A 16,166-nucleotide genomic window follows, 5' to 3' on the forward strand; every position below is an offset into this window, starting at 1 on the left:
GATTAATATGGGTTTTGTGTAAACTTGGACTACGACTTTTTTTTTGTCTTTTCTTTGTTTTTTTGTTTGGTTTAAGAATTTAAGGACTGTTATTTCCTTATTTTCCTTTATTGTACTTTTTCCTTTTTTCGTTATTTTCCTTCTAAACAAAAAGTGTCAAAACAATGTGAAACATTGTAATTTTGTTTGTGTTTTTTTTATTTTTTGAATAACATCTTTTGACCTGAGAAAAAACTGAATCTGGTTGTGAGTGTTATTTAAAAGTATGTGTTTTTGTGTGGCTGGTACATTGTGTATCTGGTGGGTTTTAGTTGGGCTCTATCTTGAGTTATCTGGGAACCTAAAAACGAAAATAGTATAGATTGACTTGACAAATTTTGGTCTTGTCTGGCGCCCGAAAAAATATTTAATTTTAACTAACTGGGAAAAAAAAAAGAAAAAAACCTAGTTAGGTCTAACTGGAGGCCCGCCACCGCTACAAGATGATAAGAGCAGATCATTTGTAACTCTAAGGAGAGCAGTTTCAGTACTATGATACGGTCTAAATCCTGACTGGAAATCCTCACATATACCATTTTTCTCTAAGAAGGAATATAATTGTGAGGATACCACCTTTTCTAGTAATCAACCTTTTTTCAGAAATCAACTGTTGTTGAGAGGTCATCCACTAAATGAATGCCAAGTGTAGAGGATGGCAGTGGATAGTCAAAAAAGGATTCCTGGTGGTTGAAGGTATTGTAAGCAACATAAATTTCATCCCTTAATGAAATTATGTTTTGCAGCTTAGCAACTTTGCCGCCAATGCAAACGTGACTGTTTGCCTTATCCAATTTCAGAGTGTGTTGGCTTGTTCTCAACTCTTTATATTGTGCATCATGGAAGGATGCAGGATGCAGGAAGAGGACCAGTCGCATGTGGTTTTTCGAGCAGATGTGGCCTGGTTTTGCATTTCTGAGAGTCTTTTTATTATTTGACTGAGTGGGCATGTTGGTTTCCTCAGAAGTCTTTTGAGTTTGTTTAGGTGATTCTCATACTTGAAAGCAGTTGTCAAGGACACCATGCTTTTTCGCATCATCTGCAAGATGTACAAGGCAGAGTGCATTGTAGGACAAGAATTGTGGACCATACAGTTGACCAAAGTGAGAGACAACGAGCACCAGTAAGTTATTGGCATAATCACAGTAGTCTTCAATCAAACTGTTGTTGCACGGGATGAAGATTCCCACAAAAAGTAGCAAGAAATTTTTGTACACCTGTGTGTTAAGGAGATCTTTCATCATGACAGGTCCGGTATACAGTAAAAACTGCCTAAACTCTGTTGCCTTCCACCTATCAATTTCTCTCAGTGCCCTTGGTTTCATTGCAAACTCCATGGGCACACTTCTCCGAGCATTTAACAGTCTTTCTGACAATGTGTTTATTTGAAATCCTGACAGCCTACAAGTCAGAGGACCCATCTTCAGCCACAAGAGAAGAAGCTGTCTCATGATGGTGCATGTAGTCGAGGGGGAAACCAGAGACCATGTTTAGGGATGTTTCTTCAAGAGGTGATGGACCGTGATGATGATCAGCATCTGTCTTATTTCTGAAGCTCTCATTAGTTCTTAAAGGCATGTCAGTTCTTGGAAATGTCATTCTGTTTTCTAGGTACAAACCATCCTGTGTGCATTTTTCACATCCGTGATAGCCTGTGTGACCTTTAACATTTTTCAGGAATGCATGGGCAGGTGCATCACAGACCATCGAAGAGAAATTGAACATCACTCCATCGAATTCAAATCCTTTAGCTAATTCATTTACTTCAGAGATGAATTCTTGAAGGTACTCAGCTAGGGATGTAGGTTTACTTGTGCCACAAAATAAACCTATTGTCACTGGTTGCTCTTGTTTGATGTTTTGCAGTGTCTCTAGGATGGGCCAGAACTGTGTTGCTGAGCTCTTATAGAGTGGCAAACCATCAATGCTGACCTGAAGCTCAAAACGTGTGAATGTTGCGCAGAATGTCAACAAATGTTGAGCAATGAATTCAATGCCACATGTGTAATTTTGTGTTCAGTAGCCCAGGATGCCAAATCATCATCTAATGAATTTGGATCTGATTCTGATTCTGTGTCTGATTCACTGTCATCAGGAACACATCTTCAGTCTCATCAACATGAGAGAGACAGTCCATGAATGTATCTTCATCATCATTTTGACCTTGAATGGTTTTACTGTGCATCCAACCCAATTCTTTCCCCCAAGTTGTTGCCTGTATTGTCTGCAGTTGCTGATCCACCTTGTCCTTTGCTTTCCGTCTCAGTGTCCAATAGGATGGTTCATTTGAAGCCATAGTATTAAGACCTTAATACAAACAACCCTATTTTTTGTTTTTTGTTTACTGGCCTACCAAGTCATATGCATGAACATAATGTACATACCTTTAGTTGGTTGACGGATGGTAATGGATAACTTTCTGTAGTCAAATTAAACAAAGGAAATAGTTAAATGCAAAAATTTAAAATAACTACATAAAAAATAAACAATTACATATCTAAATTTTCAATTGAACTGATGCATTTTGTGGGTGGTTATATAAATAGTTTACAGTACAATATAGTATATCTGATTTAAATCAGAGATTGACAATCTTCTGTAATGGAGGTTTAAACAGATTTAATTCTTAATCTTTCCCTGGAAGAGATAATAGGTGTGTTTGACTTGAAGCAGTGCTGTGCAGACCGATCGGAATATGACATCACAGTACCAGCTTCATATACTTTTGAATCGCTCTCACGATACTTTGTCATAGTTTAAGCGGTGCTGCGCAGACCAATTGAAGTTGAACATATCTGAAGTGTAAACTCTCACGGTCAGTTCTGGGTCTTGTGCAGTAATATGATGAGCAGGTGTTTAGTGTCATCACCTTACATTATTGAAATGCTATATTGACCTGGATTCAGGTTTAAAACTGGGAAAGAAGAAATTAAGGGTCATTAATGTTGTGAAGCTGCATAACATCTGTTCAGATGAACATTTGTGTAGTCTGTTTCCTCCTGAGGTTTCTACCTTGTAGAGTTAAATATCTAAAAATGAGTGTCTTTGTAACCATTCTCAATAGATACTGAAACCATTTTAATGGTGCTTTTAAATAAAATATTAAATGTAATATGTGAGGTAAGCCATGGCTAGGTGTACATTTTACATTTTTAATATATGCTGTGAAGGTAAAGAACTACATGAACTGAAGCCATGAATCAGCCCTTAATTATAAAAAACGGGGTGATCAATTAGGTCAACACTGATCCAACAGCCCTGTCTGTAGTTAACCACAAATAGCAGGTTCAGCGGTGTTTGAGAAGGCTTGAAGCTGAACTTTCCAGGAAGTTATATAGTTATGTAGACAGGTAAGTGTTGGTGTGACTAATTATTGAGTTGTCTGTTGCTCATAATTATGCTGTAGTTAACTTATAGGCAGGATGTACAGTAATTGCATTAAATACTGTATAGACTATTGAACATTTGTCTAAAACAATAGTGAATTTAACAAACATCTCAAGTTTAACATTTACAAGAGTGTAAATAGTACAGTAATGTTATTACATTTGAAGTACTGTACAAAATAATCATACTGTAGTTACTTTATTTGGAGTAACTTTCTCATCATATATATATATATATATATATATATATATATGTATATATGTGTGTGTTTACATTTAATCGTTAAGTACAATCACTAATCTTGTAATGTTGAACACTTAAAACCTACAAGTAGTCAATTATCTTACACGCGTTTATCTCCATTAACAGGGATAGTTGGACAAACCGATTTAAAAGTGCATGATGGATTACGTGGTTAAAACCCTTTTTTGTGCTTTTGTTCTCGTTTGTTTCCAGTAAAGTATGTCACCTTTTGTCTGTTCATTTAGAGCAATATTAACGTTAACGTAAAGCGCACAGTGTAATTCTGTGCACATAAGTAAAGAAAAAGTGTTTGTGTCTCCTTGAAAACATCAATGGAATATAATACATTTAATAAATAAATGTATGTCTACAAAATAATGTGATGTTTGCTTTTAAACATGCTATATACGTTCTTGTACTAAGAGCAAATCACAGAATATGGATTTTAAATGATCGTTATTTCCTCAAGTATTTCCCTTTAAATTAATCAAGTAGCAGCTTCCCGTTCTCGACGGACATGCCGGCATATTTCGGGTGATAAAGATACGTCGTATAGATGTCATTTAGAGGTAGGGAAGACGTTTCATTTAACAGCTCAAACAGACGATCTACAGACGATCAATACGACTATAAAAAAGGAATCCGATGTTTATCAGATGATGCGCTCTTCAGCTATCTGGGGTTAAAAATAAATAAAATAGAAATAAGTGTATTTCTGTGTGATTAATTTTGAGTCCTGATAAATTGAATCATTATGATCAATGTATCACTTATTCTATAGTTAAAACATCGATGCTTTTGAGTTTGAATATTTAACAAAGCATGCAAACAAACAGCCGCTTTTATCATGTGCGTGTGCGATCGCGCATGTTCCAGTGATTTATTTCTTATTAGTTTTCTGATAACTTCTCTTTGTTGGTGAAATGATGAGGTTGCATGACGTTGTTCATTAGAACGTAAAGTGCGTGTTTTAGTGACGCGGAGCAGAGCTTCTGGCCCTGACTGTGGAAACCCAGCGCTATTCTGGCCTCGGTGCTACTGGCCCGAGGCTATGAGCCCCGTCCGGCTTTAAAACCTGGCTCGCACCGGCCCGACAGTGGAAATGCGGCTACTGCCTTAGGCAGTGTGACAGTGGTTGGTGGGTGGCACCTCTGGGGACCACTGCAACTCCGAGATCCCCTGTCGATTAGCCTGGGGCTGTGATATCCCCAGTTACCATGTGCAGCCGCGAGGAGGGCCGACAGGAATCTTAGTGATGGAGACGCTGTGCACTGGAAGGGGTCTTTAAATAGTCTTTATTCATCCAAGGATGCATTTTTCTGCAGGTGAATAAAGGCGGCCAGTGTAAATGGGGCTGTTCTTCAGCACCCTGGCATCGTGCACACACCCAGGATACCTGACAAAGATGTAGATGAACTTCCCCTTGTGGTCAGTGATGGCCTGCAGCTGGACTGAGTGGAACAGGTTTCTGTTGAAGTAGCATGGGGCTTCACTTGCTGTGGCTTGATCCGGATGTGGCATCCGTCTATTGCACCAGCCACCATGCAAAAAGCTGAGCAAAAACCTGCCCCCACTTCCTCCAGGTCGTCCAGGGTCGGGAATACAAAATACTGACCACTTCCCTGCTGATTCTGTGCACAATGTCATGCACTGTGGCCTTTGGGATGTCGAAGGCCAGAGATACAACCCGATATGATGCTGCATGAGCCAGCCAGTACAGGAACACCAGCACCTCAATATCCTTTTCCCAGCCATGGTCAGAGTCTGACTTCAACGATGATGGACATGATGGACTGTCGTGAAAGCCGGAGGCTGAGGCGATGGTCAGATCCATCTTCGAAGTATAGTCGAAGCATTGGCACAGCAGCATTCAGGTGGCAGTAGGTTGTAGGGCTCACAGTCTGTAAATGTGTATTTACTTTTTTTTTATATTATGTATATATTATTTATATTGTATATATTGTATCTATTTGTAATATTTATTTAACGTAAGTATATATTGTATTCATTCTCTTTCTCTCTCTCTCTCTCTCTCTCTCTATATATATATATATGTATGCATTAATTCAAGTTTATTCTTTTTTTTTCGTGTTTCTTGTTTGTCCTGTGTATTTTTAATTATTCATAACAATAAACTACTTAATTTCGTTGATCTAAATCAACCTCTGTCACGGTGTTTATAGACATCTCTTCTTATTCTGAGGTAAAAATTTTAAGCTATAGGTGATTATACTTAAGTTATTTTATAAACATTGTATAAGCTGTCGACGAAGGCGTGATCTACGAGCAGCTGACCTATTCCTCCTCTGAGCTGTTGATCCTATCAACGTTAAAACGCAGATGAAAGCGGTAACAACTACAATAATTAATATTAATTAATTAAACAATTGCTGATGTTCGCGCAGTCGAGTGGGCTCTTTACATTTTCGCGCTGTTGTGAAGACGCACGTCACGTGACGACACCAACATGGAGGATGTTATATGCCCGAGTTCCATTCATACTACCCACATTCATACTATATAGAACATTCTGTTCTAACGGTCGAGTAGAACAATTCAAATTCAAATACCCAGTACGCAGTATACGATTTCGGACGTAGTGCAGGTCTTTCTTCCTTTCGTCGCTTCGCTCCAGTCCAGTGGGAGGCGCTAAACACACACGTTTGTTTGACAAACACCAGTAAACCTCAGAGGAAGAAGTTCAGTTTCACCGACGTCATGGCGTCTCTGTTGTTGTTATGTCGGTGTGCTGCCTTAATACAAACGGTTAGACAAGTTTCTAAGAGAAAAAAAAAATACAGATTTTGCATCAGTTCGGTAAATACCTGTAATATCCTCGTCCTCACAGTCGTGACTGAGTTTTGAAGCGAGCAGGAATATCTAGAGGAGTTTATCATCTGAACTGAGATCTGCTGCTGTGAAGATGGAGTTTGTGAAAGAGGAGAGAGAAGAGAACACGAGTGAACCAGAAACCAGCAGAATAAAACAGGAGGGAACAGAAATAAAAAACGAGGAACCAGAAACCTGGGCAATAAAACATGAGGAACCAGAAACATGCAGAATAAAACACGAGGAAACAGAAATAAAACATGAGGAACCAGAAACCTGGACAATAAAACACGAGGAACCAGAAATAAAACATGAGGAACCAGAAACCTGGAGAATAAAACACGAGGAAACAGAAACCTGGAGAACAAAACACGAGGAAACAGAAATAAAACATGAGGAACCAGAAACCTGGAGAATAAAACACAAGGAAACAGAAATAAAACAGGAGGAACAAGGAGGTTGGTGTTTATTCTTCATTAATTTTTAATGAATGTTTGTGGTACATTAGGCTTACAAAGCTTTTTTCTGGGTATTTTTGAGCCCTGGAGAATTTTTTTGTAGACATATGTGTGTGTGTGTATTTTTTTTTTTTTCTTTAGTTATTAAGCATATTAATAACTTAAGTGTGATAACACTGTAATCGGCACAATCTGTGCAACAATAATATGCTGTGCAGCATGGATGTAGAATACATGTTTGTGTTTTTGAAAAAACAAAGTTTATTTGTGGTTAGTGAAAAATGTATTTTAAGTCACTGATATAAGGCCATGATACACGTACAGAACATTTGTTCACAAAACATAATAATATTCCGATCTCATGATAAATGTTATTTTAAATAATGTGTATTACCAGACAGTTGAACAGTATTTTTTCTACTATCAAATGTGCACCAGCTACTGTTTGGTTACCCACATTCATCAAAATATCTTTTTTCTTTTGTGTTCACCACAAGAAAGATATTAAAGGGTTAGTTCACCCAAAAATGAAAATTAAGCCATGTTTTACTCACCCTCAAGAACTCTTTAGGTGTATATGACTGATTTATTTCAGATTAATCCAATCTGACTTATATAAATAATTATCCTGGCTCTTCCAAGCGTTAGAATTGGAGTAAGAGGGTGTTTTTGTTCAATAGTCCAAAAGTAGTCAAATAAAGCATGCGCATCTGTAATAAAAATAGATGAATAAAGGCTTCCTGTAGGGAATCTGTGATTTTGTAAGAAAAGCATCCATATTTTAAATGGTATAAACACTTTTTCCTCACTTCTCCTGACTGTCATATATTCAAGCCGTTCTGGGCAGATGACGTAGGACACACATGCACTTGTGAATAGTGATGAACATGGAAGCGTGGATGAGAGACACCAAAACAAATCGCTGGTCACTAACTAGAAGCATTAGCCTAATTAGGAGGATTTCAATGTAAGCCAAGTAGAGACTGGTTTTCCTTTGCTAAAGTAAGGAAACTTTGTTCTTGTAAACAATATTTGTGAGACTCTCATATCTCAGAGGCATGTGCTCGATGCCTACGTCTTACGTCAGCCTCCAGAACGGCTTGCACATATGACAGTAGAGCCACGTTTCCACCACAGGAACTTTACCCAGGAACTAGAGACTTTGGGCTATACTTGTACTCGGTGTGTTTCCACTGCAGGAACCAGGAACTAAATAAAGTTCTGGTAAAAAAAAATTGCCCCTCAGAAAGTCGCTGCTGGCGAGGTAGAACTTTTTCAAAGTTCTGGAGAAAACTGAAGATGAACACCGAGCCGAGCCAGATAACGAACAAAAGACTCGTTCACGAGTTAAGAACCGGTTGCATCGGTTTTCGGATCACCAGTAGTTCTTTCGGACAGTTCGATTCAATAAACCGGTTGAAGAAAACGGTTCACTGGTTCTTTTGCGCTCGACGTCATGGCGTCATTTGCGATGATTGCCCTTGATTCAAGCCTTCGGTTTACCCGCGCTCATAACACTAGCACAGAATCAGTTCAGAAACAATCACCAAAAGAATCAGTTCAGTTTAGATGCTCTGTGTGTCGGTCTGCTTCACGCTGAATCACACATGCGCAGTATCAGCAGCTCCTCGATTCTTCTTATCTGGCTCGGCTCGGTGTTCATCTTCAGTTCTCTCTTCACAGCAGTTCAGTCAGTTTTCTGTTTGAGTGCATGCATTACTCCGGGATATTGGTTTGTTTTAACTCAGATGGAGTGTCAGCCACATTAAAAAAGTAAACGGCTTAAGTCATCTGTGGATTAATGCGTATTCGAGATGTGAACCGTTTGAAAGGATTCAGTTCGATTTGGTGAACTGAATGATTAGTTTGCGAACCGGATATCCAGACTGCTTTGTTTTGAACTATCTCTCACAACAGACACGGAAGAGAAGACAATGCTGAATAACGTCATCGTTTTTGCTATATTTGGACCAAAATAGATTTTCGATGCTTCAAAAAATTCTAACCGACCCTCTGATGTCACATGGACTGCTTTGATTAATGTTTTTCTTACCTTTCTGGACATGGACAGTATACCGTACAAACAGCTTCAATGGAGGGACTGAGAGCTCTTGGACTAAATCTAAAATATCTTAAACTGTGTTCCAGAGATAAACAGAGGTCTTACGGGTTTGAAACAACATGAGGGTAAGTTATTAATTACATAATTTTGGTATCTGGGTCAACTAACCCTTTAAGCCGCAAAAGTTATGAATAAAAAAGAAATATGAATCCTGCATGTTCTGTGCGTCTTTGAATGATCGAATGGTAGAGACGTGCGGGTTTTTTTACTACATAGATTGAAGTGCGTGACGCTTGCATTAATTTCAGCATCTGAGCTTCAGAGTTCTCTCTCTATCAAGCGATCTGAACTTTTCGATTCATGTCAATGTACGCACAGCGCACCTGTATTTGACACTCTGTAAAAACTCTGTGAAGGCGCACGACTCACCGTCGCTTTCTCACACATGCAAAGAGAGAGAGAGAGAGAGTCTTACCACGCTGAATCAACACGCTACATGTAAACTATATTCTTTGTTGTCTTCTCATCAAAATAATGGAGCTCATTTAGAATTATTTATATTTTTCGAACAAAAAGAAGATATTTTTCCAGTAGTGGGCGGAGCTAATGCGCAAATGGCAATTTCATTGGCTGGCATTTATCTATTACGGTCCCTGTTTTGATTTCAGCAAATCAGTTTGACCAAACGCATACAACGTGATTAATATTCATGAACCCAGCAGCTCATCAATTAATAGTGCATTGTATATTGTTAGTATGGTGGTAGAATTCTTAGCAGTATTATCTTTTAATAATAATTAATATGATCTATTACTTTTTTTTTGTTTTTACAGAAACCCTCAATGACCAAAAATATCTTAAGCATCACCACCAGTCTTAAGTTCAGTTAAAATGACAAATATGCATTCATTAAAAGTTCATTTTTACATAAAGGCATTGTGCTGCTAAATATAACTATTATTTAGTCAAATGTATATGATACTGCTACTACTGTTGAAAAAATTCATAACTTTATTTTTTTTAAAGAAATAAATCACAAAATATTTCTTCCATGTTTTAATTTTAATAGTAAATCCCCTTTATTTACCAAAAATAAAATGTTTAAATTTCACACATTAAAAGACAAATTAAATTTGGGTGAAACTTGTTTACTGGTTTTCATAATTATATAATTTGTAGAAAAACTTTAAACACAATTGTAAATAAGTATAAAGAATGGCATTGGCTTTATTGTTAGTGATAAAAAGTTTTAATTTTAATAATTTGTTTTGGTACCGAGAACCGTGGATTTTCACTGGTATCGGTACAGAATACTGAAATTTTGGTACCATGACAACACTAGTTGTTAATAAGTTTAATTCAGCTTGTAAATTTTTTCACAAAACTTTTTTCTCATCCGTTAAATATATTTTTTACCCATTAAAACAAATTGCTCTGTAATTGAAAGTACTTTTTACAATCATTTACAGCATAGTTTAGGATAAACATCAGGAAAACAACATCAGTTTGATTCCAGCGCTGCCTCCATGTGTTCTGGGGTCTTCAGGAGGTGAGTCTCTTGGTGAATGGCCAGCACCTCCTCAGAGACCCCTGCAATACAGGGGTCCAGTCTGATTTAGAGAAAGAAGGAAAAGAGGAATTGTTTAGCGCTATGAAAACGTAATTAGAAGAAATATTGAGATACTTAAGTAAACCACTTTTAGTAACTACAAATACCATATGTTTAAAACCCCAAAAATGAAAATAACAAACCTGGAACAACTTAAGGGGGAGCAAAGGATCACAGAATTGTCATTTTTGGCTGATCTATCCTTTAAGTAAAAGTATTATCTTGCATACTCCAATATACATAAGGTATTGAGAGTAAAAGTAAAGGTATGTACAGTCTTATTCTGAAAAATAATTTGTCAGGATGGTTTTACATTAATATTACTTCTGCACTACTGTGTATGTTGCAGTTTACTTCTAAATATGTTCAATGTAGGGCTGGGTGATATGGCCTTAAAATAAAATCTCTGATTTAAATTTTTTAAATTCGATTTCCGATTTTTTTCTGATTTTCCCCCCTACTTAAGGAAAGCAATAAGTACAAACACCAGACAACAAAATTTTGCTTTTATTTAATCAAAAGTAGGGCTGCTCCGATCACGATCGGCCGATCGTTAATTCGCATCTCGTCAGTAAAGCCGGTTTTCTAATCAGCGGTATATTCCCTCAGGTGCGTGATTTCACATAGAGCAGCTGTTACTACACAGAGCCGTTTGTTAACTGAGAAGATCCGCAAATAAACGCTGAAAATGAAGTGGATTTGCGCATCTTCTCGGTTAACAATGGCTCCTTGTAGGAACAGCTGCTCGATGCCAAGATGGCGGCACGATAGCAGTTTCATGCGTGTCTCTGTTTTTTTTGGAGTCCTGTCTTGGGTCTTATCTCAAGTGCTAAGCAGCTTTTAAATGTTCCTAAGTTCTGTGGGTTTTATACAGGGATGGCGAATTGTAGTTTTTATTGACGTCTAGCAGTCGGGCAGCTTTATGGAGTAATTTCACCAGTTGAAGGATCGGTCAGGGCGACAACGTGCAGTGACTGGGTCAGCCGGCTGCACAATTGCGTGTATAACGGCTTTGATGCTGGTTCTTTGTCAGTGGCCGCAGAGGCTCGTCTCCAGTGGTGTGAATGCGATCAGCAAAAAGTTGGTGGTTTCCTTCATCCGACTGCTTGACCTGCTTGACCTGCTCGACCTTGCATTCGAGCTGGTCCATCGTTGGACTTCGATCTCAGGCTTCAGAGGATCCGCCAGAGCGACTTCGCCTTCTGATCCGAGGTTGCTGTGTGCCCTAAACAATTTTTACGCCGGGTGTGAGGTGGTGGATTCCTATCTTCAGATATAAATCTCAGGTGACTGTTTCGCCTCCTTCTCCCTTTCTGCTGACGGTATTTCTGGACGCTGAAGATCTTTCAATGTTAAAAAGCCTCTTTCACGAACATTGATTTTATTGCTTTTATTAGGCCCCCCTCTGCTGTTAATGAGACCCTATCGACTTTAATTGAAGTGTTGTCTAAGTTAAATAATTCCGAAATAATCTTATTTGGTGATTTAAATTGGGATTGGCTCAGCGACAAATCAGATAATTTTAAGTCGGCTTGTAATTCTCTAAATTTAGTACAACTCATTGATAGCCCCACCAGATTTAATCCATCTAAGCCTAATAGTGACACTCTGTTAGATGTCATTCTCACTAACAGGGCTCATAAGTATATAGCAATAGGTGTGTTTGTAAATGATCAAAGCGATCATTGTGCAATAGGATGTGTTAGAAACACCAAATTACCTAAACTTAAGGGTCTCGCTGTTTCTAGACACTATTTTAAACATTTTTCAGAGCAGGCATTTTTATCTGACTTGGCAAGACTGAATTGGGATCATGTTGCATTGATTCCTACTCTTGATGAAGCTGTTGATTTTTTTCAGCAACAGTTTCTATTGATTGCCAATAAACACAATCCTTTTAAAAAGCATAGAATAAAGAATAGGGACAATCCTTGGTTTTCTCAAGAACTAGCCCAGTTAATTCATTTAAGAAATAAAAAGTGGTCCCTTGCAAGGAGGTCCAGCAGTAATGTAGATTGGCAACGTTTTAGAACTTTGAGAAATAAATGTACCTCAGCTATTCGGGCCTCTAAATCAAATTATTATCTTAATGCAACTACTGATAACTTTAACAATTCTTCTAAATTCTGGAAAACAATTAAATTATTGCAGAACAAAAAAGTTTCAGACTTTCCCCAGAAATTGATCATTGGAAATGTAACCATCACAGATAAAAGTGACATTTTAAATGCCTTTAATGCACACTTTGAGAAGGCAGGTCATCTATTTGATCAGCAGTTTCCATCAATTTCAAGGGATGATTCAACACATTTTTTGGCACCTAATACATTTTCTATCTCTGATTTGTCATTTGATTTTGAAGCCCTACAAGTTCAAGATGTTATGAAATTATTAAATTCTATAGACACAAAAAAGGCACCTGGACCTGATGGTCCAGATCCCTTTTTGTTAAAGGTGGATGCACCGGTTATAGCTGAGCCTATTACTCATATTTTTAATATGTCATTAAGTTCTAATCAGATCCCAGCAATCTGGAAGCAAGCTTACATTACTCCCCTATTCAAGTCTGGTGATCGATTTGACATGAATAATTTTAGACCCATCTCTAATCTTCCTGTTCTTTCTAAAATATTGGAATCTTTAGTTGCTACCCAACTTGAATCACATTTGCACTCACATAATATTTTAAATGAAATGCAATCCGGGTTCCTGTCGGGGCACAGTACAATATCCGCCACTTTAAAAGTAATGGATGACATCAAAGAGGCCATGGACAGTAAACTTAGCTGTGTTTCTCTGTTCATAGACCTCACAAGGGCGTTTGATACTGTGGACCATCCATTACTGGTTAATACCCTGCTGAGAGCTGGCATTGGATGTAATGCAGTCAAATGGTTCCATAGTTATTTGACCAATCGTTCACAAATGGTCAAATATGGCAACGATTTGTCAAACCCAGTCCTTGTAACTAAGGGTGTTCCACAGGGTTCTGTTTTGGGTCCCTTGCTTTTCCTAGTTTATATTAATAATGTTTGTGATAATCTTAATTTTTGTAAATATCACCTTTATGCAGATGATACAATTCTGTATTCCTGTGCCCCCACAGGAAGTTGATTTAACTACTAGAAAAGACTGGATGTGAATATCTTGATGTATGGAATAAATAGACACATGTAAACACATATCTAAAATAAGCGGACATACACAAATTTAATATCTATGCAGAATGTTTTAATTTACTTTGTGCTTGCTTTGCCTGGCATTATCATAGAAACACATGTGATGGCTTGTTGGAAAGGTGGGGTTGTGCTGAATCCAATACCAAATATGTAAATATATAATAAAAGAGAAGTGTTCTGTCACTCAATGTATGAGGTGTCCAAAATGAATGAAAATGGAACACTGACATAATTGAGTCCAAACCCATTCATTATCAGTGGTGAGAAGAATGTTGAGAAATTCAAATATAAGAGACATCAAAAAATATTTAATATGGCACCTTGTACTATATGGAAACAAAGATTGAAATCGAAAGATAACACCTTACCATAGCACAAACAGGAGACCAGGAGTTTTAACTTAATTAACTTTTTAATAAAACTATAACTTAACTTCACACAATAAAACTTAAATTACTGTCTTAAATAAAACAAATGGCAATCTAACTAAAGAAACAAACTCTTTGGGGAAATGAGCCCTGTCTTCTCAGGCTGTTTAGTTTATTTTCTAGCAGCAACCATTTGGAACATCAACTGCTTTTGGTAACCATTGGAGAAGGGTTGGCTGCAGACTTGCTCTTGCACTCTCAGACACTGCTTCTGCTAGCGACGTCACTTGCAGTCTTTTTCTTTTATTTTGTTCTATTTATTGATAACTTTTTGTTTGAATTTCCCAACATTTTATAACAGTTTCCATGTGGCGAAGACTAGAAAAAATAAACTAAATTACAATATCAATTGCAATCGCTACTTGCACTCTCCGCTACCTGTGACTTCACTTGCAATCAACACAAATCTTGCATGTTGCCAGTGGAGACAAGACGCTGTGGTTGTGATTAAACGATTAAAACTAATTTAGTACTATAACGTACAGGGTCCTGCAAGAAAAAGACAAGCACAGACCTTGGCCACAGAACAGCAGAATATGAACGCAATGCACAAAGTCTTTCGTTAAGCGTTTTCCTCCTGTAGAAAAAACCTAACACTTAATATGGCATAATGTATTCAGACACATTAAGTTCAATTAAAAGACCAAATTCGATATATAGTTATTATTCAATGTACTACAAGGCACGCAGATGGCTATGAACACAATGTGCAAACTTTGTCCTCCCATACAACATAACGCTTAATGTGGCCTAATAACAGACTAAGATGATAAAGAAAAATTAGTAGGCCTAGGCTAGCCTATATGTCTTGTTGTTGACTCTAAGTATATACAGACCAGCAAATATGAACGGGCATTATGCATGTGATTTTAAAAGGATCAACTCCGTACAGGCAAGCAGACGAGTACAGAGCGCAGTGCGTTAAATTGTACATTAAACGTTTTCCTCCTATAGAAAATAATTATAAATAAAACACATAATGTAGGTTAATGGACAAAGACAGTGATTTAAAAAAGTTGTAGACAGTTTATTCTATACGGAAAAATGCTTAATGTGAAACTTTGCGTGTTGCGTTTATTCTGGGCTCACCTGCTTGCCTGTACATATTAGTTATGTATTTTAATAAAGTAGAGAAGCATGAGTTTGGCCTTTCTCATCTATGATCTATGTTCATTATGCCACATTTTGCGGTATGTGAGGAAAATACTATATACATATTCCTTATATTAATAAACTGTACATTTAATTTGATATTTTAATAGCATCTTAATATATTAAGCCATGTTAAGTGTTTTTTTTCTACGCTTAGCTAGAGACTTTGTGCAAATGTTCATATTCTGGTGTTCTGGCCATGGATTTGCTGATCTTGTCTTTTTCTTGCAGGACCCTGTACGTTATAGTACTAAATTAGTTTTAATAATTTAATCACCACCACAGCGTCTTGTCTCCAGTGGCAACATGCACGATTTGTGTTGATTGCAAGTGATGTCACAGGTAGCGGAGAGTTCAAGTAGCAATTGCAAGTGACATTGTAATTTAGTTTCTTTTTTCTTGTCTTCACCACCTGGCTTTATAAAATGTTGGGAAATTCAAACGAAAAGTAATAAAAAAAATAAACAAAATAAAAAATAAAGACTGCAAGTGATGTCACTAGCGGAAGTGCAAATGTCTGAGTGTGCAAGTCTGAGAGTGCAAGTGAAAGCCTGCAGCCAGACCCTCTTGAAACATTTTGGGGTCAACCCCCCATGATGTTACAACTGCAACACACCACTCATCCACATTGTCATCAGTGACAAAGTGGGTCATATTTGGACAGTCAGGGCAAGAGCAAAACCTGGTGCAGGTCAAGCCCACAGAAAGACACTGGCATTTGGTGGCATCGGCACAGTTTCCATCTTTACAGTAGAGGTGGGTGAGGTCTCTAACTCCTTTAGG

General features: G+C 37.6%; 1 protein-coding gene and 1 pseudogene across 1 annotated transcript in view; both read left to right on the forward strand.

The window, feature by feature from the left end:
• The window catches only part of LOC127953374 (zinc finger protein 271-like), a 239,850-nt gene that overhangs the window by 214,384 nt on the left and 9,300 nt on the right, over positions 1-16,166 (forward strand). The window lies entirely within an intron of this gene.
• LOC127953451 (zinc finger protein 271-like) overlaps positions 6,366-16,166 on the forward strand; it is a 320,721-nt pseudogene continuing 310,920 nt past the window's right edge.

This window comes from Carassius gibelio, chromosome B3 (assembly GCF_023724105.1).
Source record: "Carassius gibelio isolate Cgi1373 ecotype wild population from Czech Republic chromosome B3, carGib1.2-hapl.c, whole genome shotgun sequence".
NCBI lineage: Eukaryota > Metazoa > Chordata > Actinopteri > Cypriniformes > Cyprinidae > Carassius > Carassius gibelio.